The 24,862-nt window shown below is 44.1% G+C and overlaps 1 pseudogene; it reads right to left on the reverse strand.

Moving 5' to 3' along the window:
• The window catches only part of LOC147205665 (uncharacterized), a 33,299-nt pseudogene extending 11,188 nt beyond the window's left edge, over window positions 1–22,111 (reverse strand).
• Between the last annotated feature and the right edge of the window lie 2,751 nt (window positions 22,112–24,862).

The following is a 24,862-nucleotide window of genomic DNA, read 5'->3' on the forward strand; positions in this document are numbered from 1 at the left end:
GGAAAACCAAATGGGGGCCAACTTCACAATTAGAAAAATCTGAATCTAAAAATAGTCAAGAAAGAAAATGTAAACATAATTGCTTGTAAGTAAGAATTTTGGCATCAGTCGGTATATGTTGAACAGTTTGTTCAAACAGTTTGTGTCTTCATGCCAAATAGCACATGAACTTTTTTTTTTTGGTGGATTTTGGATCGGGAGAAAGGTGCAGAGTTCTCTCCATCCAAAACTGTTGCTGTGTGATGTCATTGTGTGATGCTTAATTAGTTTTGTAGAATGATAATTGTTTCAAGGAAGGTAATTGCAATCACCTAGGAATGGCCAATTGCAGCTCTGACCTGATTGGCTTGCAGCTCAGCCGAACCCATTCTAAAAGGGGAGTGAGGAAGTCACTGAGGCCTGACAGCTTGGCGAGCATTGATACATGTGTTCCGCTAAACCTGGTTATCTGTTTCCATTTGAAATAAACAAAACGGGAAAATCTACTTCCTGGATCTTGGCTGAACTGACTTTTATTCTTTTTCCACACGGGCTGCTTTTTTGCCACAATACTTTGAATCAATCAAAAGGTGTAGAAATTATCTGATAATTTTGGAGGGAGTTTGTGGAAATTCAAATGGTTGAAATGCTTTGATTTTTGGTCAATGGAAATTGTTGGTGAGAGAGTGTGTCAAACTGCATTGCGCAATACATTACATCATGAGAATACACAGGTGGCCTACAGGATGAACAGTGTTCGTGTGTGTGTGTATGTGTGCGTGTGCGTGTGCGTGTGTGTCCCTCCACAAGAACTGCCACTTAAACCCGTTAAATTATTTGTAAATCTCAAAGCTTCCACTGTAACTCTTTTTTATGACGTCCATTGTTTTTCAAATAAATACATATCACTTCATCAGCAACTCACACAAAGCAACATGCCTAACACTGCAAAATCCTAACATGTGTCACGTTTGTGAGAATAACATGGACATGCAAAAAACACATCAAATATGAAGCATAATTACATTTGAAGTAGTTACTGAGTAAATATGTAAAGCATTTTTTGAACTAATAGTAAAGCATAAATTACCTTAATTAAGTCATCATCATGCATAGTTAAGCAAAATTACAACAATTTTATTACAGGCAAGATCACAACAAATCATATCATGTGAATATGGTGCAATAATCATGACAACGCCAAAATCAATTTTGTATAATTGATAGCATAACAAATTATTTTATATTTCTTTTCTAATGTCACCAATTCATTATAAACCTTTATGGCATATCAATTTATATCAGATGAAATGCATTTGTGTGGGCTGTGTTTTAAGTCCCTGCTCGGATTGGGTTTGGCGCAGTCTAGCGTTCAAATTTTTTCCCGATCAAGCAAGCCACTACTTGTCTTCTGCTTTATACTTTTCTGAGATTTGTTAGAATTCAATTTACATATCTCAGTCTTGTATTTTAATTGTGTTGTGCATTTTCAATGTTCAGTCGGGAATAAAGCCCGCTTAGAAATTATTTTGTGTTTACACAGACCAGGCCACACATATCTTGTCAATATTTGACATATTTTATGAGTCGAGACCAGGGCTAGCCAACCCGCGGCCCGTTGGCTGGTTCAATTTCACACAACAAGCGTCGAAAACACCTCGGCAGTGGCGATGCCATTTAAACAAAGGTGCTAAATTCACAAGAACACACTACGTCAGCCTATCATCAATCCCGTTACTTGATTGACAAGAGGGCAACTAATCAGATCGCTGAATCACCACTCATGCGCAAACAACGGCGCTAAGCTAGTCAGCGAATTACCTCTGATTTTAAGGCAGGGGTGCTCAATACGTCGATCGCAATCGACCGGGAGCCAGCGGACTGGTCTCAAGTCGACCGCAAGGGGTGGGAGAAAAAAGATTTGTGTGTTTTTGTCTTTGGCTTTCGACCAAGTTCGGGCCGTTCTGTTGGTCATCATGCCGTGTGTGCATATGTGCGCGAGTGCATGATTGGGCATGTGTGTGTGTGTGTGTGTGTGTGTGTGTGTGTATGCTAGCACATGCGCGATCGGGTTGATCGTGGGAAGTTGGTCGCTTCAAAAGTCGATCTTTGGGCAAAAAAGTGTGTGTGTGTGTGTGTGTGTGTTGGCTCTTCGTCTCTGACTGGTTGACCACCCCTGGTCTAGCAGCCATCTCGTTACCTCTGGGTCCCGCGTCCTAGACGCTTAATTTTCACGCGGGATGCACAGTTCCGAATAATGTGCGTTTTTGGGACGCAAGGAAATTTTCAGTCAAAAAAAATAAATCAATCAAAAACTACGACAGGCCTGAGGATTTCACGGTAACAATCGTTTCCGGTAGCGTGTCGTTTCCGTTGGCGTCATTTTGACAGTACCGAAAAATGGTTTCTCATAAAAGTCACCGCACACGCGTTGACTCGAAGCGATCGAATCTCTCCTGTGTGATCAACGTGATTTCACTGTGCCTGTATGTGTATTTGTGGTGTGTGTGTGTCTCTTCTAATTTACTTTTGTTTTGTTTTGTTTTCAGTGTTGTGGCGGCGGAACAGAAAACGTTATGTGCGCATGCGGGTTGCTATTTTAGTCAGTATTTTAGTGTCTCATGGAGCAAGATGCTAAAACCAACAGGAAGTCTGCCATTTTGAATTTTCGTTCTCATTTGCACCCGTTTTTGCCTTTTTATTTTATTTTTGTACATTTTGAAAAACGTCTTCAGATTTTATCCAATTGTCTTGAAACTGTGTGTGTTTCATCCATAGAGGTACAATTCGACCAGGAAAAGCATCATTTTAATTTTGCCGAGAGTTGTCGCCGTGGCGGCCTGCTGTTTCCCCTCCAAAAAATTGAAGTTTATTTTGTAGGTCTTAACAATTGTGAAAACATGAACTTTGGCACACACATCACCTTTGGTCAAATATTCCCGATTGTATGAATTCATTTTGCAGTTTAAAACCCCCCAAATGGTGTTTAAGTGTGCTGTATAGGCTGGCTAGCGAGTCTTCAGCCTTGTTTTGATTTGGGTATACATCTTCAGATGCACACTTACCGCAATCACTCAGCCGACAGAGATTTCAATCTTTCCAAATGATTGATTGTGTTGTAATTCTAAAAATCCATATCAGGATGTAGGGATAAGCGGGTGGTCAAAAAAAAAACAAAAAAACGATATGATCACCTCATCTGTCAAACAAAATGCTTCCTGGTACCTCGGTAGACACCCATATCGACATGACTAAACAATTAGTGACCTGATTCACGGCACAGGCCTACCATATCATCAGCATCACGTAGGGCGCATGAACATTCCAATACACGCAATAGTCAAGGATAATCATCAAAATCTTAACATACATATCATTACAGTAAAACCTCAGTTTTCGAACGTCTCGGTTCCTGACCAATTCGGTTTTCGACCAAAATTTTCTATTTTTTTATGCCTCGGATGACGAACAAATTTCGGTTCTCGAACAAACTGAGCACACTTGAATGCGTCACTTCACTCCTCTCGGCTCTGCTTCCTCGTGTGGCGTACATTGTGAGCAGACATTTTTGTATTGTTCAAAAAAGATTTTTTTTAAAAAGCAGACGTGTTTGGTGAAACGCTTCCTCGTATTGCGTACATTGTGAGCAGAGGAGTTTGTATTGTTCAATAAAGATTTTTTAAAAAAGGAGGCGTGTTTGGTGAGACACTTCCTCGTGTAGCGTCCATTGTGAGCAGACGAGTTTGTATTGTTCAATAAAGATTGAAAAAAAAAAGCAGACGTGTTAGGTGAGAACTACATAATATTGGACTGTTATTTTTGCATCGTGTATCAGCCCCTAATCAGGGCACCAAAGAAAGCAAGTGGAAGTGGTAAACCTGGTGAAGAAAAGAGGAAAATAGTGTGCAAAACTATAGAATTTAAGAAAGATTTGATCGTGAAATATGAGTCAGGTGTGCGTGTGTCTGTGTTGGCTAAGAAGTTTGGGATGCCGAAAGCCACCATCAGCAGCATCCTAAAAACGATAGACCATCTGAAAGTCAGTGATGTGGCAAAAGGATCTTGTGTGTTCAGCAAAAAAAGGCCACAAGTATGAGAAGAATTGGAGAAACTTTTGCTTTTTTTCATCACTGAGAAACAGCAAGCAGGGGACAGTTTGAGCCAAGATACAATACAACAGTTCGAAAATCTCATCAAGGCCGAGGAATATCTTCCCCAGCAAACTTTTAATTTGAATGAGACTGGACCGTTTTTGGAAAAAAAAATGCCACAAAGGACCTACATCACACGCGAGGAGAAGTCGTTTCCAGGCCAAAAACCTATGAAGGACAGGTGAACTCTTCTGTTATGTGGTAATGCTCGTGGCAATTGCAAGATAAAACCTCTTCTTATTTACCATTCAGAGAATCACAGAGCATTCAAAGCTAACAACATAATCGAGGGTAGATTACCTGTTATGTGGAGGTCTAATACAAAGGCTTGGCTGACCAGACAATTTTGTACCGAGTGGGTGCATAAGGTGTTTGCCCCGGCCGTAAAAAATATATTTGGAGGACAAAAAGTTGCCATTACGCTGCTGTCTTTTAATGGATAATGCTCCTGCTCACCCTCCAGGTTTGGAGGATGACTTAACAGAAGAATTTGATTTCACCAAAATCAAGTTTCTTCCTCTGAATACGACACCACTGCTTCAACTGATGGACCAGCAAGTAATATCCAATTTCAAGAAGCTGTACACAAAATTCCTATTCCAACGATGCTTCGAGGTGACTAGTGACACTCAGCTAACCCTTTGAGATTTTTGGAAGCATCATTTGAATATCTACCACTGCATCACCCTCATCGACAAAGCCTGGAACCAAGTGTTAAATAGGTCTATGAACTCCACATGGAGGAAATTGTGGCCCGATTGTGTTTCTGAACGTGAATCTGAAGGGCTTAAGAGTGTTGCTAGTGCCAGCACAGCTGCTGATGTCGAGGACGAATCGCAAGAGGATAGGCAACTGATTAATGAAATTGTCAATATGGGGCAAACTCTCGGTTTGGAGATGGACAGCAGTGATGTCGAGGAGCTAATTGCCGAACATCGTGATGAGCTCACGACAGAAGAACTTCAGCACCTTCAGGAAGAGCAGAAGACGACGCTGAAGGAGGAGATGTCTTCTGATGAGGATGGGGGAAGGAAGGATGCCTCCACTGCTAGCATCAAAGAAATGTGTGCAAAATGGAATGATATCCAAAACTTTGTGGACCTGTATCATCCAGATAAAGCCGCAAGCAGTCGAGCTGTGTATGTATTTCATGACATTATGAGCCACTTTCGGAAAGTTCTCAAAAGAAGGCAGAAACAAGTTACACTCGATAGGTTCTTTACAAAAAGGAAGGAACAACCTGTGGCAGAGTCTCCCCAACTGAAGAAAATTGCTGGAGTCGAGTTACCCGAAGTTACGGAAGAGGATTCCCCTTCCAAGAATTAACCTTCCTCCCTGTTACCACAGTGAACTGTAAGAATAAGAAGTGGGGGTTTTTTTCACACGTTAAAAAAAGATTGATCCGACCTTTCTCCCTGTTTCCATTCTTTGGTAATCAGTGAGAGAACATAACAAAATATTCACCCACTTCTCACAGAATCTGAAGAAAACTACTTTGATGCTAATATTTTCACTTTTTTGACGTGAACATCTGAACAATGCTTCCATGCAATGAAGCAAATAAACAACTTTTTGAAATGGCTTTTGCAAAACAATTTATGGAATGATAAACGTGTTGTGAGTGACAACAAAAAGAAACTGAAAAAAAATATTCAATGCCACAAACATGTTTTCTTGTTTTTTAGAATGTCCAAATTATCTTGAACACTCTTTTTAGCTGTTTAGAGTGCCTCAAGATAGTGCTTGACACTTTAAAATATAATTATACACTTAAACATTATTGTTCAATGAACAAATTTATAGAAACAGTGACCAAACACCTCAACAAAGTGTGTGCGTGTGTGTGTGTGTGAGTAATATGGAGGAAGCAACATGTTTTGATTGTCAGAAAACCACATTTTTACCTTTGTAATATCCCTTGAAACATTCCTTTTTTTTGTTCATTCATTCATTCATCTTCCGAAGCGCTTTATCCTCACGAGGGTCGGTAGGCGGGGGACACCTTGAACCGGTTGCCAGCCAATCGCAGGGTACACAGAGACAAACAACCATCTGCGCTCACACTCACACCTAGGGACAATTTTGAGTGTTCAATCAGCCTGCCAGGTATGTTTTTGGAATGTGGGAGGAAACCGGAGTACCCGGAGAAAACCCACGCAGGCCCGGGGAGAACATACAAACTCCACACAGGGAAGCTGGAGCTAGAATTGAACCCGGAACCTCTGCACTGCGTAAGTCGACATGCTAACCACTGGACTACCGGGCCGCCCACTTTCTAAATTGTATGGGCAAATTGCTGTTAAAAAGAAAATTGACATACAAGTTTCACGTTTTTCATCATGGCCATGCGTCGAAACAGTGTGAGTACTGCTGTGGCCGACTGCTCTGTCTGCCATTTGTGCGTTTGCAGGAAAATGAGGCTGACAAAGTGGAGCATGTCACCACAGCGATGTTTATTACTTGAGAGAGATAATTCTTTGTACATCCCGGAAGACATTACGATAGTCATTGATGGAACACTTGGGTCCAAAATAAGATTCTCTCCTTGTTTGAAGTACGGCCATTTGGGCCAGAAAAAATTCACGGAGCACTGAAAGGTTCTCTTCAGTTATTGGGAATTGGGTGTATGAAGTCAGCCCCAAGTGTGATTGCTTTCAAGTTCAAGTTGAAAAACCAAGCTTAGTTTCCAACGCCTATGACTGAGCTCATATAAAGCATTTTTTCAAATTCATATAATTTAAAAAATCTGTTCGTTCTTTCAATAATTTTATTTATTAAGATAGGTTTTATATCTGTCCTATGTTTTAAATGTCTGAAGTTTTAAATGCTTTGTAATCTTGTGCTGTTTCAACAACATTGCCTTGCCCTTTATTTTTAATGTAGCATGATGAAAATTTAAAATCTTTGATAGAAATTAAAAATATATACTTTGTTCAAATGTAAAAAACATGGTTTACATGAAGGAAACATTTTCAGGTTAAATAGAAAGGGTTCTTTATCCTATGTAATTAATCCAACTTCATTATTTTAAGTTTGAACAACCAAAAACAATGCATTCGCTTTTCTTGAAGGTAATATTTTCAGGGTGCACCAACTGAAGATTTTTTCAAATTGATTGAAGCCAAAATATTGTGACAGTGACTTTAACATTTTTAAGTTTATCAAGTGCACTGCAAACTCCACACACTCCACACTGCACACATCCAATCTTGAATCACAATAACGAAATAATGTCACACACATTCATTCAATAAATTAGCCCAGGCATGGCCAACATGGCCTCCTCCTTTGTCTGTCATGTACCCATAAGTACAGAAAGGCTTCTAGTTCCTCTACCCCAGTGGATCCCCAAATATTTGTAGTTGGCCATTGGCAAATTCACATGTTCCCAGATTTTTTAACATATTTTTTTTTCTATAATTTACAAAGAACATTTCCTCAATCCATTTCAGTGACCCTCAGTTGTTCTCAGATTTTCGCTTTTCACAGACCGGCCGGGTCCATATTGTGAGAATAAATGTCAATATTTTATCCCATATTTACTCCTTTTGTAGTTACAAAGTGTGACTGTGCAGAAATCTCTCTTACGATAGGATTTGACAATTGAGGTGTGACCAAAAGGGTTCCGCTCTCAACTTTTACGTTAACATCTTTTTGTTGAGTTAACGGCTTCTGATTAAATCAACTGCTGCTTGTGAGATCACATCAACACTAAGACACAATGTGAGTGACATCCACAGCTGTGTTCGCGGACCACTGACCCCCAGCGTGACAGGTGAGATCACCTCAGGAATTGTGTATTGTGATTCTATGCCCCATTTGGAGGACTCATTGTTTTGAAACATGTGAACACTCCCCAACACCCATGAGAAGATCATATATCAGGGACATCCTTCCAATAAATGCAAGGAGACAAACTTCAGAGTTGCCCCAGAACCTATAACGGTTTACATAGCAGATCCAGCTGGCGAGCTGCTCCGAGATTGTTAACCGAGACATGTTTAGCACACTCTCTCTTGCAAGAAAGACTTTTGGCACAAAGGGAGCCATGACTCAGCAGCAATGTAAAACACTGAAGACAGGACAAAAATGGAAAATATTTTAATGGAATCATTTTTAGTTTTTTGTGTGTGGGTTTTTTTTCTTTTTTTTTTTTGCTATTTTTGTTTTTCTCTTCACATGCAGGAGAGAAGAGGCTATACCTCCACTGCCTGCCTGAACTCCACATCCCTGCTTTACAACTTCATTGGACAAGTTTGCCAAAGTGCATGAGGTAATCCCCACTTGAACTTGAGGCCAAATGCATATTTTTCAGGTAATTGTACAAAGTGCAACACCAAATGTGTCCAACATTAACATTGTTTTCCCTGAAAACAGTTCAAGATGGAGAAAGTACTCACCACAAAAACTCAAATTTGGCCTTGGAGCAGTTCTTACGTTGTTGTGGGTCCTGCTCCCGTTTGTCTTCTGTTGCCTCACAGTCATCAACACAGGGCTTATATCACTTGTCATTAAGGTGGGGCACTTGTCAAGATGGATCATTTAATTGATTTATCTTTTGCTTTCACACAATTACAGTGGGTGGTTTCTGTTCGATGATTATTCTGCTTCATGTTGCCAAGTTGTAATTATTGAGTCACTTTGAAGTCAATAGATGACATCAAAGTTCATCACCGCAGGAATCTTTTGCGCTTTGTACTTGGAGTCCTAATATGCTCTCAAACAGCTGGTACATATTTAGTGTTTTTTTTATTTTTTAATAATCCGTCTAACAACAAAGAATTGGATGGTGTAGGTCATAAGTGTCAACCTCAGGTCCTGGAGGGCCGCTGTCCTGCATGTTTTCCAAGTCTCTCTGTTGCAACACACCTGATTGAAATGAACAGGTTCAATGTCAGGCTTCTGCAGAGCTTTCTGATGAGCTGATCATTTGAATCAGGTGTGTTGCAACAGGGAGACTTGGAAAACATGTAGGACAGCGGCCCTCCAGTACCTGAGTTTTTACACCTATGGTGGAGGTGATAAAGTCTATTGTAGCTTTGCAAAGCGGACAAACCGGTTTGTCTCCTCTAACTCAGTCCTAGCAAGCACTATACCATGGCAGATTAGTTGAAATAATCATGTTTTGAGGGCAAAATGTTCTAATTTCTGATTACAGTCAAACCTCGGTTTTCTAACGTCTCGGTTCTCGACCAATTCGGTTTCCGACCAAAAATTTCGAGTTTCTTATGCCTCGGATGGTGAACAAATTTTTGTTCTCGAACAAACTGAGCGCACTTGAATGCACCATTTGACTCCTCTCACCTTCCTTACACGAGGAAGTGACGCGCATCCTCGGGTAGACGAGTAAGTGACACTTCGACGTGTTGCTTTCCATTGTGAGCAGACGTGTTCAGGAAACATTTTTATTTTAAAAAGAGCGTGGTTTAGGTTTTCGAACAATTTCGGTTTTCGAACAGCCTTCTGGAACAGATTATGGACGAAAACCGAGGTTTGACTGTATTTAAAATCCGCAGCTGGAAAGAAAATACAGCTTTTCACGGCTCGCACATTTCATTATGTTAAAGCCTTCTTCCAAAATGGATTCATTGTTTTTCCCGTTAAATCTCTGCATACACCACACATGTGAATGAGTGAAAATCCAAATCAGAATCACCTTTGCCATTTCAAACTACCGAAGAAATTATCACGAGTAAATCTATACCATTTGTGGACAACACTAATGCAAATAACGCAGCATGCCAAAATTATAAGAATGAATACGGCAACAATGTCACAACACAAAAGTGCAAAACTGGCACAAATGGACAACATTTTACTCAGGAATTAAAAGTCAACATTTTAGGAAGTAAAAGGCAAGCGGGAAGATGCTGCTGGAATGTCTGCTGGTTTTTAGTGTGCCGAGTTGTGGATAGCGCCTTCCTGTGGGAAGGAGCTGCAAGAGACAATGAATAGGTTGCAGAGGCTCCAAGAGAAGTGTGCATTCCTTTGTGCTATTTTTTGAACCAAGTAACATAAGACCAGTTTATCATGTACAATAGTAACCTGGAGGCAATAATGGGTTCAGAGTCTTGCCGAAGGGCACTTTGATAGTTCACAGTCAACTGAGCACTGACCAGCATGGTTTTGTTGTGTTTTCGTGCTGGTCTGAGACCAGCAAGAAAAGCATCCATCTTCTAATCCGCTGATCCTCAGAAGATTCGCGGGACGCGCTGGAGCCCATCGCAGCTGTCTTTGGGCAGTAGGCCAGGGGATAGCCTACATTCAAACAACGAAATCTTTGGTCACTGGGCAAACAGCTCTATGAACTGAGATAAAGCTGCCCAGCAATGATAGGATGTTGCTGGGGCCCCGATGGAAGTTGGTGACAGCAGGCAAGCTGGTGTCACTAGCTACCAGCAGGGCAGCAACAGCATGATGGTCTTACTGGGTGTAGTGCATGCCCCTTCTTTCCCAGTTAGATCCCCCTTCAACATGCACATCAATTACTGTAAGTAAATAAATTAATCAATACAAATTTTGACGGCTTGAAACCAACTATTCGACCTGGGCATCAACTATGCTCCACACACCACTGCAAAGTGATTAAAGAACAATCGTTGAGATCCATATGTACAGACACTTGCACGTCTTCTTGTGAATTGCTCAACTCAACATTTTTTATAGAGAACAAAAATAAACACCCGCCCGCCCCACTATTTGAAAAGGAGTGATTTAAATAATGAGGTTAGTTTTCCTCCTTTCCTGGTAATTCAAAATAAGCGACAACCAGAAACTCCTTCCCCGCCTCGCTTTTCGACTGCAAATGTGTCATGTGCTTCCATGCATATGGTCCATGAGAGCTTTTCTGAAAAACATTCAGCCCTAGTCCTAATTCTCCGTGGCAATCAGATTTTGTCCTCCTTGAAACAGCGTCCGAGCTGATTCTGGTAGAGAAGGTAACAGGATAGGTTCAGTCTCGCTGTCAGCCTCTTGGTGGCTCTTACAATTTTTTCCTTATCTTTTCATTGACCCGATGTGCAGTTGTTAATTTTACATTTTCACCAGTTGATGATTGACTCTAGGGGTGTTCACGCGGCAAGATTTGCTCCGGTGCTCCACCGGCACTGCGCCAGTAGAGCGTTCACATGTGCAAATTTGCTCCGGCGTAGCCCTGGAAAACAGCTTACACCGGATCAAATTTGATCCACCTCAGGGAGGTGGTTTAAAAATTTGCTCCAGAGCAAATGCTTGTTTGCGGGGCAGCACCGATGTAAATTTACACGTGTGAATGCTACAATTTGCTCTGGAGCAAATGCTCGTTTGCTAGGGGGGGAGTAGCCTCGCTACGCATGAGAAGAGTTGATTACGTACGGCGAGAATGCGTTGCTTTCGTGCTCTGTCGGACTTCCGTCATGTGTTTGTTTAATAACGACACAAGACAAGGCTGGTAACAGGAGCAAGCACCTCTTGGGTTATACCATCTCAACTAGAATGGGGGGGGGGGGGGGGGATAGTCCCCAAACATCATCTTTCCTTTTGTAGGAGACTGGACTGTCTCGGAGTTGTTTGTGTAGTTTGTTCCTTTGTTGTGTGTTCACAACCCCCCGTCCCCCATAGAATTTATTTTGTGATTCCCTCTCTTGATTTTTCTGTTTGGCGCATTACATGTTTGCTTTTCTGAGTGTCATTGAAGTCATTGTTGATTTATGTTTTCGGGGGCGGTCACTCTCGAGCAGAAGGCATGGAAAACGAGACGGAGAAGGACATTCCTTTACAGCAGTTACTTCAGTTGTGTATAAGTTTTAAAAAGAACCAACACGACAGCTCATTTGTTTTCTGTTGTTTTGCTCCACTGCAGAAACTGCCGTGTGAACGCAAGTGGAGCTGCACCGACGCTGTGCCGGTGCTGACATGGTCAGCGGCTTTGTACGTGTGAACGCTCCACAAAATTTGCTCCGGTGTAAAATATATCGCAAAAAAATACATCGGTGCAGCGCCGGATCAAATGTGTGCCGTGTGAACATCCCTTCTGTCACACAGTGTATTCAATGCCTTGGCAATCCTTCCATAACTTTCTCCCAACTGACACCTTTTGAACAAGATCCCCATCTTGAAAAAAAAAAAAAAACACCAGGAGAATCTGATTAGAACAGCTAAACTTAAGATGGGGTAAAGCAGAGGCACTTCAAATGGTGGCAGGTGTGTGCTGACTCCCATTACCATGCATTTGAATGTTACTCCCTTCCGTGAGCCGTCACCTTACCGTGGTGGAGGTGTTTGTGTGTCCCAATGATCCTAGAAGCTAAGTTGCCTGGGGCTTTATGCCCCTGGCAAGGTCACCCATGACAAACAGGTCCGAGGTGAGGAACCAGACAAAGCACGGCTCACAAATCCCTTATGATGAACAAAATAAATGCAACCTAGTTTCCCTTGCCCGGACGTGGGTCACCGGGGCCCCCCTCTGGAGCCAGGCCTCGGGGTGGGGTTCGTTGGCGAGCACCTGGTGGCCGGGCCTGCACCCATGGGGCCCGACCAGGCTCAGCCCGAAGAGGCAACGTGGGCCCCCCTTCTCATGGGCTCACCACCCATGGGAGGGGCCAAATGGGTTGGGTGCAGTGTGAGCTCGGCGGCAGCCAAAGGCGGGGACCCTGGTGGTCCGATCGTCGGCTGCAGAAGCAAGCTCTAGGGACATGGAATGTCACCTCTTTTGCAGGGAAGGAGCCTGAGCTGGTGTGCGGGGTAGGCGAGAGGGGTTGGACTCTCTTCCACTCTGGAGTTGCCCATGGTGAGAGGCGCAGAGCACATATGGGCATACTCATTGCCCCCCGGCTCAGTGCCTGTACACTGGGGTTCACATGGGTATCCATTTGTGGACTTAGCACCAGGACACACTTGGCTCTCGACGAAGGCTGACACTTTTTTGCTCTGCTCCTGTCCCCCCCCCCCCTCCCCTTGCTCACCACTCAGTCTATGTGCTGTCTTTGTCTGACTTTCCTAGCCTCCTGCCGTATTTTCATCCTAAAAACAAACCATGGAATTGGTTGGCTGGTCTCTCATTGCAATCGACAAAATTTTCTCGACGAGAAGAGCAGGCAGTGGGGAGCCTGCTTGCCCCTCAGGGACATTTGCTGGGGTACACCCTAGATCCCTGGAGGAAGTGGAGAATGGTGTGCCTGTCAAGACTGTCGGTTGAGGATGTTGAAGACATCTACATTATCGGCCTTCTGATAGCAGCTATGCTGCTGTTTGGTGGAAGCAGTTTCCTGATTTATCGTAAAATTCAACCGACGGGAGCGGCTTTATTGGAAGTGAAGAAGCTGCCAGTCTTTTTGGATGGCATGGCGTGGATGTCCAACACTTAGACTCAAGCGGTGACTGAGCTCAACTGCAAAATGGATGCGGTTTTGGAGCGTCTTTGCAAGATGGAGAACAACTTAGAGAAATTGGGATCCGTGCTCACAAAAGAAATCGCTGAACGGCGCCATTGAAGAGACACAGACCATGGACTCAAGGCTGTCTGGAATTGTTGGCAGCCGTTCCCAAAACATCTGCTATCTTGACCTTTCCCCTGGAAGAACGTATGCAAGGAAGCTAGTGCCCTACCATCACCCCCTCCTTCTGAGCCAGTGTTTGATAAGCCAGGACTGTCGCCATGAGAAGACCTTGACGAAGCAGCTGCGGCCTGACACGCACACACAACCAGACAATCAGACGCGCATACACACCCGCCTTCATCGTTCCTGTTTCTTTTTTCCCCGTGACGTGACCTGATCTGCGGAGCGCTCCAATGCCTGTTAAGTGAAATCTCGTTGCACAAACGTGGAATGACAATAAAGGTAATTCATTCAATTCATTCATTCAGTTCGATGATTGACTTTGTGGTTGTATCATCAGATTTGCGTCCACATGTTTTGGACACTCGGATGAAGAGAGGGGTGGAGTTGTCAACTGATCACCACCTGGTGGGAAGTAGTAGGCTCCGATGGTTGGCGGAGATGCCGGTCCGACCTGGCAGACCCAAACGTATTGTGAGGGTTTGTTGGGAGCGTCTGGCGGAATCACCTGTCAGAACTCATTCTGACAGGGGAGACTTCCACCTCCGACAGAGCTTTTCCCATGTCCCGGGGGAGGCGGGGGACATTGAGTCCGAGTGGACCATGTTCCGTGCCTCTATTGTTGAGGCGGCCAATCTGAGTTGCGGCCGTAAGGTGGTCGGTGCATGTCATGGCGGCAACCCCCAAACTTGCTGGTGTACACCAGCAGTAAGGGATGCCGTCAAGCTGAAGAAGGAGTCCTATCGGGCCTTTTTGGCCTGTGGGACCCCAGAGGCAGCTGACGGGTATCGACTGGCCAAGCGCAATGCAGCTTTGGTGGTCGCCGAGGCAAAAACTCGGGCGTGGGAAAAGTTCGGTTAGGCCATGGAAGCCGATTTCCGGAAGGCTTCGAGGAGATTCTGGTCCACCATCCGACATCTCAGGAGGGGGAAACAGTGCACCACTAACACTGTGTACAGTGGGGATGGGGCGCTGTTGACCTCGACTCAGGACGTTGTGAGCCGGTGGGCGGAGTACTTCTAACACCTCCTCAACTCCACCAGCATGCCTTCCTTGGAGGAAGCAGAGTCTGGGGACTCTGAGGTGGTCTCTCCTATCTCTGTGGTCAAAGTCACCAATGTGGTTAAAAAGCTTCTCTGTGGCAAGGCCCCAGGGGTGGATGAGATCCAGAGTCTGGGGACTCTGAGGTGGGCTCTCCTATCTCTGTGGTCGAAGTCACCGATGTGGTTAAAAAGCTCCTCTGTGGCAAGGCCCCAGGGGTGGATGAGATCCACCAGGAGTTCCTCAAGGTTCTGGATGTTGTGGGGCTGTCCTGGTTGACAGCCTCTGCGACATTGCGTGGTCAGCGGGGAGAGTGCCTCTGGATTGGCATACCGGTGTGGTGGTCCCTCTGGACCGGAGGGTGTGTTCCAACTACAGAGGGATTTCACACCTCAGCCTCCCTGGTAAGGTCTATTCAGGGGTGCTGGAGAGGAGGGTCCGTCAGTAAGTCAAGCCTCAGATTGAGGAGGAGCAGTGTTGTTTTCGTCCCGGCTGTGAAACAGTGGACCAGCTCTACACCCTTTGCAGGGTCCTCGATGGTATGTGGGAATTCGCCGAACCAGTCTACATGTGTTTTGTGGACTTGGAGAAGGCATTTGACTGTGTCCCTCGAGGAGTTCTGTGGGGGGTGCTCCGTGGGTATGAGGTACCAAACCCCCTGATACGGGCTGATACGGGCTGTCAATATACCACCGATGTCAGAGTTTGTAAGTCGGAATAGTTTCCAGTGAGGGTAGGACTCCGCCAAGGCTGCCCTTTGTTGCCGATTCTGTTCATAACCTTTGTGGACAGAATTTCTAGGCGCAGCCAAAGCATTGAGGGGGGGCCGTTTTGGTTGCCTCACTGTTGCATCTCTGCTTTTTGCAGATGATGTGGTACTGTTGGCTCCTTCAAGCAGGGCTCTCCAACTCTCACTGGAGCGTTTCGCTGCCCAGTGTGAAGCGGTTGGGATGAAAATTAGCACCTCCAAATCTGAAACAATGGTCCTCAGTCGGAAAAGGGTGGAGTGCCCCCTCCGGGTCAGGGAGGAGATCTTGCCCCAAGTGGAGCAGTTTAAGTGAGGGCAGGAGGGAGCGAGAGATCGACAGGCGCATCGGTGCAGCGTCTGCTGTGATGTGGACGTTGTATCGGTCTGTCATGGTGAAGAAGGAGCTGAGCCAAAGGGCGAAGCTCTTAATTTTCCGGTCGATCTACGTTCCAACCCTCATTTATGGTCACGAGCAATGGGTCGTGACCGAAAGAACGAGATCCCGGATACAACCGGCCAAAATTAGTTTTCTCCTCAGGATGTCTGGGCTCTCCCTTAGAGATAAGGTGAGAAGCTCGGTCATCTGGTAGGTGCTCAGACTCGAGCCGCTTCTCCTCCACATCGAGAAGAGCAAGATGAGAAGAAATTTCATCTGTGCTGTATTTGACAATAAAGTTGTATCCAATTCAATCCAATGAGGTGGCTTGGGCATCTGATTCGGATGCCTCCTGAATGCCTCCCTGGTGAGGTGTTCTGGGCATGTCCCATCGGGCGGGAGGAGACCCAGAGGACGACCCAGGACACGCTGGAGAGACTATGTCACCCAGCTGGCCTGGGAACGTCTCGGGATCTCCCGGGGAGAGCAGGAAGAAGAAGGAAGTCTGGGCTTCTCTGCTAAAGCTGTTGCCCCCACAACCCGGCCCCGGATGAGCAGTAGAAGATGGATGGATGGATGAATGTTACTGGTCCATTGTATCCACAGCCACATTCCGAGTCATAAGAGGATGTGCACACTTGCAAGACCACATGACTGATGATTATTATTACCTTCTTTCTCCAAATGTTCAATCAAGTCTGCTTTTGGAGAACCGCGTCGTTCTTCTGACAGGCTCGATCATGATGGAATGTTTTCTACATTGCCTTACAGCTGCAAATGAAAGACACAACTCATTATGTACAATACTCGGAAAGGTGACCTCATCATTCGGTGAGACATTTAATTGACTTTCCTTGTGTTCTCACACAAGTTCAAATGCTGGTTTCTATCAGGCATGTCTTGCCGAGCAACATTTCTTCTTCATACTTGCATGCGATAGCTGACAGGTGACAATATTAAGGCGCCAGTTGCATGATTTTCTGTGGCGAATTTTTGTGCCTCAACTTCATGTTTCCTGCAAATTGTCTTCGCTTTGAAGTATTTTGAGCTGTTACAAGCAATTTGTGTTCCAACATAAAGCAGTTATTCTGTCCTGTCCTCTGATTTTAACATTTTGTGAATGTTTTTCATCAATTTGTTGTCTGTAATCTCTGGGATCGGGCCTTGTGCGTGTTATTTGTACAAATGATTTACTGATCTGATTGTTCTCTTTGAAGATGTAATGTTTATTGTTGACCAAAAGCCATTGCCAAGTTTCCAGCCCGACACCAGCATTATCTAATATGAGACGATCATACATTTAATTATTTTTCCAGTCGTTAGCCTTCCGAAGGAATGTGGTATACGACAGCAATGCGTTTGACATTTCGGCTGAAATTAATCAATTAACAGTCAGTGTCAAAAGAACAAAATAGGCATCTGCCCTTACGAAACAAAAATATATTGTAATATATTGGAATATATCATGCAATACATGAATATATTTTCTAGAGCTGTCAAATGATTAAAATATTTAATCTGATTAAAAATTCAACGGTCATAATTAACTCAAATTAACTCATAATTAATCATGATAACTCACATTTTTTTATTGATTCTCAATTTCCTTTTATATCTTTTGTCCTATTTTTTCCTGTTTCAATTCTCTCATCAACATGGAATCATGGATCAGTTTTCTATGTGCAAAATGCATATATTTACTGAAACAACTATTTCAACTTTCAATTTCACATGAACATTTTTCACTTGGAGCAGTTACTCACACATAATTTCTCACACAATATTACTGTCCATCAACAAGCCCCCAACAAGCTGGCTTCATGCCCAACCGGTCCACTATAGATCACATCTCCGCAGTTAGACTCATTGTTGAGAAGGTCAGGGAGTTTCGGAAGGACCAACATCTCTTTATAGCCTTCATAGATCTCAAAGCTGCCTTTGATACAGTTGACCACCTCTCCCTTTGGAACATTCTGAAATACTTGGAGTGCCACCCAAAATAACCACATTGTTCCAGCGACTCTGCAACCACTCAGAGAGCTGTGCTACATGGAACGCCATAACCAGGTGGCTGGTATAATCTACCGAAACATCTGTGCGGAGCATGGACTTGAAACCCCAAGGTCAAAATGGGAAACACCTCCGGAGGTCGTGGAGAATGACCGAGCGAAGATCTTGTGGGACTTCCAGATCCAGACTGACAAGATGGTAACTACGAACCAACCGGATATCGTGATCACAGATAAAGGGCAGAGGAAAGCCGTTGTAGTGGATTTAGCGGTCCCAAGCACTCGGGGCAGTGACCCCCAAACTAGATGAGTGGTTGCAACAGATCCCGGGAACAACATCGGACATCTCAGTCCAGAAAAGCGCAGTGCTGGGAACAGCAAGGATATTGCGCAGAAACCTCAAGCTTCCTGGCCTCTGTTAGAGGACCCGAGCTAAATGGGGGACGGACACCACCCGAGGGGTGAGACAAGGATTTTACATATATATACTCTATATGTACTATATATATATATATATATATATATATATATATATATATGTTTTTTCTGCAATGAAACAGTTTTTTTTCTCCCCCCTTTCCCACCCCACCCCCTTAATTTTGCTGCTGAAGACTGCAAATTTCCGCAGTGTGGAACAAATAAAGTTTTCTTATCTTAACTTGTAAAACACAGTCGTGAAATCTTCATCACTTTTCCTGCATACACTTTGTTGTTTGAAGTAGTTCTAGATGAACGAGGAAAGGCTCAAAGTGTCCTTTAGCCAGTGGATCAGAGATGTCATGCTGAAAACGTGCACACGTCTGCACCAAGCTAAGTTTTGAAATGGGTGGAAGATTCTTCAAGTCCAACATCACTTTATGGAAGGACCTGTCCGTTCAGCTGGCTTTTGGATAATTGGTGACAAGAGAAAAGTGAGCAGTATCATCTACTGTGTGCCATGCAGACGTCTGAGGGCTCCGACCAGTAGTCAAAAAATGTCTAATCTCCCAGCAGTTCATCTTTCCACCAACCCACCCTTCACAAATGTCGGATTGGATGTATTTGGCCCCTGGAGTGTCTATTCTCGTCGGACAAGAGGAGGCTTCTCAGAAAGTAAACGCTGGGCTGTGATTTTTACGTGTATGAGCATAAGAGCCGTCCATATAGAAGTCATTGTGTCCCTCGATACATCCAGTTTCATTAATTCTTTGAGGCATTTCCTGGCTGCAAGAGGACCAGTTAAAAGTATCTGCTCTAATTGAGGAACCAATTTTGTGAGTGCATGCAAGGATCTCAAAATACCTCCCAACATTGACCACAACAGTATTAAGTCCTACCTTTCAGACCAAGCATGTTCCTGGACCTTCAAACCTCCACACGCTTCTCATTTAGGAGGAGCATAGGAAAGAATGATCGGGCTCGTCAAGAAGATACTCGACTCCATGTTCCTTCAGTTGAAAGACAAACTTACCCATGAAATCTTGGTAACCGTTATGGCAGAAGTATCGGCTGTCATCAATGCCCGACCTCTTGTTCCTTTGACAACTGACACAGACGAGTCGTTCATACTCACGCCAGCTACTCTTCTAACTCAAAAAGTGGCCCCTCTACCAGCTCCTGCAGGAGAATTTGGACCCACTGACCTCTACAAGCGCCAGTGGAGGCATGTCCAGCATCTGTCCAACACCTTCTGGGACAGATGGCGTAAACAGTTTCTCCCAACCCTGCAAGCACGAAGTAAGTGGCGGTCTCCACGCAAAAACATCGAGCCGAAGAGCATCATTCAGGATCGCCAGGTACAAAGGAATGAATGGCCACTTGGAATAGTAACAAAGACTGTATATAAGCAAAGACGGAAGAGTTCGAGGTGATGGTGATCAAGCCTGGAGGAGAGACATTGTTCATGAGACCAGTCACTGAACTGGTGTTGCTTCTTCCTCCAGATGCGTAGGCAATGGACAAGTGGGTGGCACGTAATCATGCCAGGCGGGGAGTGTTCTGTCCCCAATTTACAGTTAATCTAAGTTTGAATGTTGCATTTAAGTTACACCAAACTAATGTTAATATTCCTATGCATAATTAAGAGTGTTTCTTTATGCAACATAATTTTATTGATTTCATTGTAAACACCGAAGTTCATAACCGGAAGTGACGTCATGAAAGCAGAAGACTCGTACGCGGAAGCAGGAAGTAGAGCGATAGATTGTCAATGAGAGAAACGTTATGGTCGTCGAGTTTAAGCCAGCACAATCCACAGACATCTCACGCCTTTGGTAGCATCGTTGGGTATGTACAAGTTTGTTTTGTTATCGGTGAACAGTTCTGTGACACTTTATGTTAGAAATGCTGCTCGGCGATGTGCAAAAAATATGTTAGGATTTGAGCTAGCGCTTGCTCATTACGTTAGCACGGTGTCGTCTTGCTAATTTCGCAGTCAAGGTCATGTTATTTTATTCTGTTGGTTGTGAACGAAAAGCAATTCATATACACTGCGAAATTAGTTTTTTATTGTAACATCTGTGCATGGTGTGAATTGAAGGTAATTTCGCCTCATTGTATGTTACAGTTTCACCTTTTTCTCCATCATTAAACCTGTGGACAAAGAGTAACGTCTTCAGAGTCGTGGTGTAGAAGATGAGTTCAGCTGACTGTCCAAATCTGGCCGAGACAGTGCAATGCCAATGCTCCAACATGCCAGTACACAAATGCCAAGACTGCGCTCCTCCTCTTGATTTCTCCTCCTAGCTCTAGTTTTTGTTGTTGTTGTTGACGGTTGTTTTGTTTGTTTGTTTTTTGTTTTCAATCATGCAGCAGGTGTTTGCAATTTGATGCCAAACCCAGGAAGCAAAATTGTGTCTGAGACCACAAAGGATAAAAGGTCTGAGTTGAGGTCATATTCAAACAACCAAGTCATTAAGAAGAAAAATCCTCTTTATTCTTTGATCTGAGTGCAGGGGGCAAGGATGGTAATTGTGCATTACACACACGACCGCACGATGATCATTACAATAAGGATTGAATGAATCATGACAAGTTTTGAGGGACAAAAACAGCTCACTCTCAAAGCTCTGGGATGACATGCCCAGGGAGCCAGGTGGTGAAGTAGATGTTGGTCCAATTGGTGGTAGAGGGGGGTTGTGTTCATCACCAGTAAAAGGCTGGGTGAACAAGGTGGTGGTCCAGTTGGGTCGTTTATATCTGCAGTCACTCATGTTGGTGAGGTAGGTCCTGGCGGGGACCTAGTTGGTGGTCCTGGTTTGAAAAGTCAGGTTGATTGTTTTCATCTGGAGTAACACTTGGTTCAGATGGGTGGTTTTTAATCCACAATAATAGGTGACTGCAATGGTGGCTGGTATTTGCCGGGTGGCTAATTGATGATATGAAATAAATGTCCGAGTGATGGTATAGCTTGGCAAGGTGCTGCTCTAGTTCGGTCGTTTTCATCCATTGCCCTCGTTGTGAAGATTATGGATACTGGTCAAATGGTTCACCAGGAGGTGATAGTGGGCCAGGTAGCTCAGGGTGTGGTGCCAAGTATTGGTCAGGCTGGGACGGTGGAAAGTATCGGGAAGGATGGTATGGTGTCAAGTAGCGGTAATCATGGTGTGGTTGCAAGTATCGGTAATAATGGTGTGGTTGCAAGTATCGGTAATAATAGTATGGTGGCAAGTATCGGTAATGCTGGTATGGTGTCAAGTATTGGTAAGACTGATATGGGAATGGCTTAGGTTGCCAAGGCACTGGTGGCCAACGGTGACCATAATAAGTCGACCGAGGTGGATAATATGGAAAATGTAGTGCTGACTCAGGAGTTCTTGGTGGTCCAAGTGGTTCTGGCATACTAGGAGGTCCAGGTGGTCCAGGTAGCTCAGGGTGTGGTGGGAAGGATTGGTCAAGATACCTTGGTGGAAAGTATCGGTAAGGCTGGTTTGGTGGCAAGTATCCGTAATGCTGATATGGGAATGGCTTAGGTTGCCAAGGTACTGGTGGCCAATGTCGACCATAATAAGCCGACCAAGGTGGATAATATGGTGGTCCAGGTGGTCCAGGTGGTCCTGGCATACTAGGTGGTCCTGGTGGTCCAGCTGGCCCGGGTGGGCCTCCTGGACCATGTGGTCCAATCGGCCCCTCTGGTCCAGGTGGTCCTGGTGGACCGCTTGACCCATTTTGTCCAGGTGGTCCTGGTGGACCATCGTGTCCAGGTGGTCCACTTGCACCCTTTGGCCCTGGTTTACCATCTGGTCCAGGTGGCCCTGGTGGACCATCTGGCCCTGGTGGACCATTTGGTCCATGTGGTCCTGGTTGACCTTGTGGTCCTAATGGTCCTGTTTCACCAGGTGGTCCTGGCGGTCCATCTGGGCCTGGTGGACCAGGTGGTCCTCCTGGTGGTCCAGGTGGTCCTGCTGGATGACTTCGCACTTGTCGAACCTTAGCAGAAAAACTGCTGGTTCCTGTGATAAAGAGTTGACATCTTTGTTACATACATGCCTTTCACTCACTCTTACTTTGTTATTGAAAATTGATGACTTACCTAACACCAAAAGGGCAACAGTGAACACCTTGAGAATGATCATTGTGGCTGGTGATGTCCTAAAACACAGTGAAAAGCGACGGTCAATGTACTGGGAGGAGAGCTGACAGTGTCAGTTTACTGGGGCCCAAGTTCCAAGAAGTGTCATGACTCACTGCCAATCTTAACGTTGCCGTCGAATGGAATTCTCGCATTTACTGAAACCACGACTTTCTTGGAAATCAATTTCTTGTTGAGACGCTAATTGCTTATTTTGCCGAAAATGGTGCCAGCACCAACCATACACTGCACGCAGAGCCCCGCTGTGCAAAAGCCTTTAACTTCACAAAACCATATTCCATACCTGTCAACTCATACGGTTTAGCCATAGTTCATACGGATTTTGTGGTGAATCTTACGTATATGGCCGTATCGCACAAATCATACGGATTCTGAAAATTTCCGGTTTTTTTTTCACCAACTCCAAATGATTTGGAGTTGGTGAAAAAAGTAACGCAGGAATACAACTCTGAACACAGTAATGCCACTAAGTAGAATGATGATTAGACATTAACCAGACATTGTATTATGGAGATCTACAATAAATATAATTGAAAATTTCGTGGGTTTTTTTTCTGCCGTTATTTTGACATATAAAATGCTTTGCTATGTTATAAGGATTTTTTGCTCTTTATAAGGATTTTTTTGGCACTGTAGGGCTCCCCCTGCAACTGCACACCTGTTGGTCATTATGTAATTAGTTGTATAAAATGACTCCCGCCCGACCACTCATGGGTGTCATGTTTTGTTTTCAGTCTTAGGTTTCTGCTCCTTTGATTTCTTGTGATTTTGTTGCTGTCGCTTTACATTCCTGTTCCCTGGCGAGGCAAGGGTTGCCATCGCTTTTGTTCCCGTTTCCCCGGCGAGGCAAGGGTTGCCGTCGCTTTTGTTCCTGTTCCCTGGCAAGACAAGGGTTGCCATCGCTTTTCGTTCCTGTTCCCCGGCGAGGCAAGCCTTTGGACTACTATGGGACGTTTTGGGATCTGTCCCTTGAGGGAGGGGTACTGTCATGATTCTGTTTGTGACCAACAGGTGGCACTGTAGGGCTCCCCCCTTGCAGCTGCACACCTGTTGATCATTATGTAATTTGTTGTATCAAAGGATTCCCGCCCGACCACTCATGGTCAGGTCATTGTTGCTGTTTGTGTGTTTGCTACTGTCATGTTTGTTCTCAGTCGTGTTTCGGTCATGGTTAGTTTTTGCTTCAGTCATGGTTTTGTTTGCTACTTTGGATTCTTTTTGTTTTCAGGACTTTGTTTTGGATTTATTTTTCTCTGTGTTTTAATACCCCCTGCTCCTCCCTCTGGCCTGCTTTTTGGGGTCCACGACGCATCGTGACAGGAACAGTCCTTTGATTTGTGATTTTTTTTAATTTGTGGGCAAATTGCTGTAATTTTTTATTTCTGCACTTTGTTTTAAATGTCTTCATTGCTTTTATGTTTAAATGTTGTACTTGTCATTCTACACTGCACAAATGAAGGTGTATTACCCATCAATCCAAATCTAATGAAATAATTTTTATCATGCAGCAGTACAGCAATTTAAAAATTTTGATACAAATTTCAAAATATGCTTTATTCCAATGGACAAATCTTGTTTAGATAAAGGAAACTTTTTCAGGTTATAAACTGAGCGGATTCTTTATGTAATTAATTCAACTTAATTATTTAAAACTATGACAACCAACAAATGTTTGTTTTTCCTTTCTAAAAACCATTTCGTGAAGGTTAAATTCTCAGGTTGCACCAATTTTCAAGATTTTTAAAAATTTCTTGAAGCCCAAATTTGGGACAGTTACTTCCTTAGTTTTCAGGTTATCAAGTGCCAACGTCACAAACATTCATTAAATATATTAGCCCAGGCATGGGCAACTGGTGGCCTGCACACTGCAGGTGGAACACTCTTTGAGTGGCCATTTCATTAATTAAAAAAAATGTATGTTTGTATAAATGTGTATTATTTTTTAATTTTGGGGGGGGGGGGGGGGTTGGGGTGGATCCCCAAATACTTGCAGTTGGCCATTGGAAAATTCACTTGTTCCCACATTTTTTAAAATATACAGTTTATTTTTAAAACTTAACAAAATCCATTGCCTCAATCCATTTCAGTGACCGTTCGTTATTCCCAGATTTTCGCTTTTCACAGAGCATATGCCCCACGAATAGCGGGGTTTCGCGGTTCAGTTTTTAGGTGTAATGTTTCCATTCATCACTCAATAGCAGACATGGCCTTAGTAACATTTGCACCAGGTCTTATATACTGCCCGACATTACAGCCTAAGAAGCCCTAATATTTTGGGGGGAATGACAAGCAGGACGTATTACCTTTCTGCTTGGCTCTCGACGAAGGCGGACGCTTTCTGCACAGCTCCCTGCCCTCCCACCTTTTTTTTCCCTGCTCGCCACTTAGTCTTTTGTGCTGTCTTTTGTCTAACTTTTTCCCTAGCCTCCTACCGTGTTTTCATCCGAAGAAC

The sequence above is a fragment of the Hippocampus guttulatus genome, chromosome 4, assembly GCF_054856545.1.
Source record: "Hippocampus guttulatus isolate MCC_2025c chromosome 4, RoL_Hgut_1.0, whole genome shotgun sequence".
Classification (NCBI taxonomy): domain Eukaryota; kingdom Metazoa; phylum Chordata; class Actinopteri; order Syngnathiformes; family Syngnathidae; genus Hippocampus; species Hippocampus guttulatus.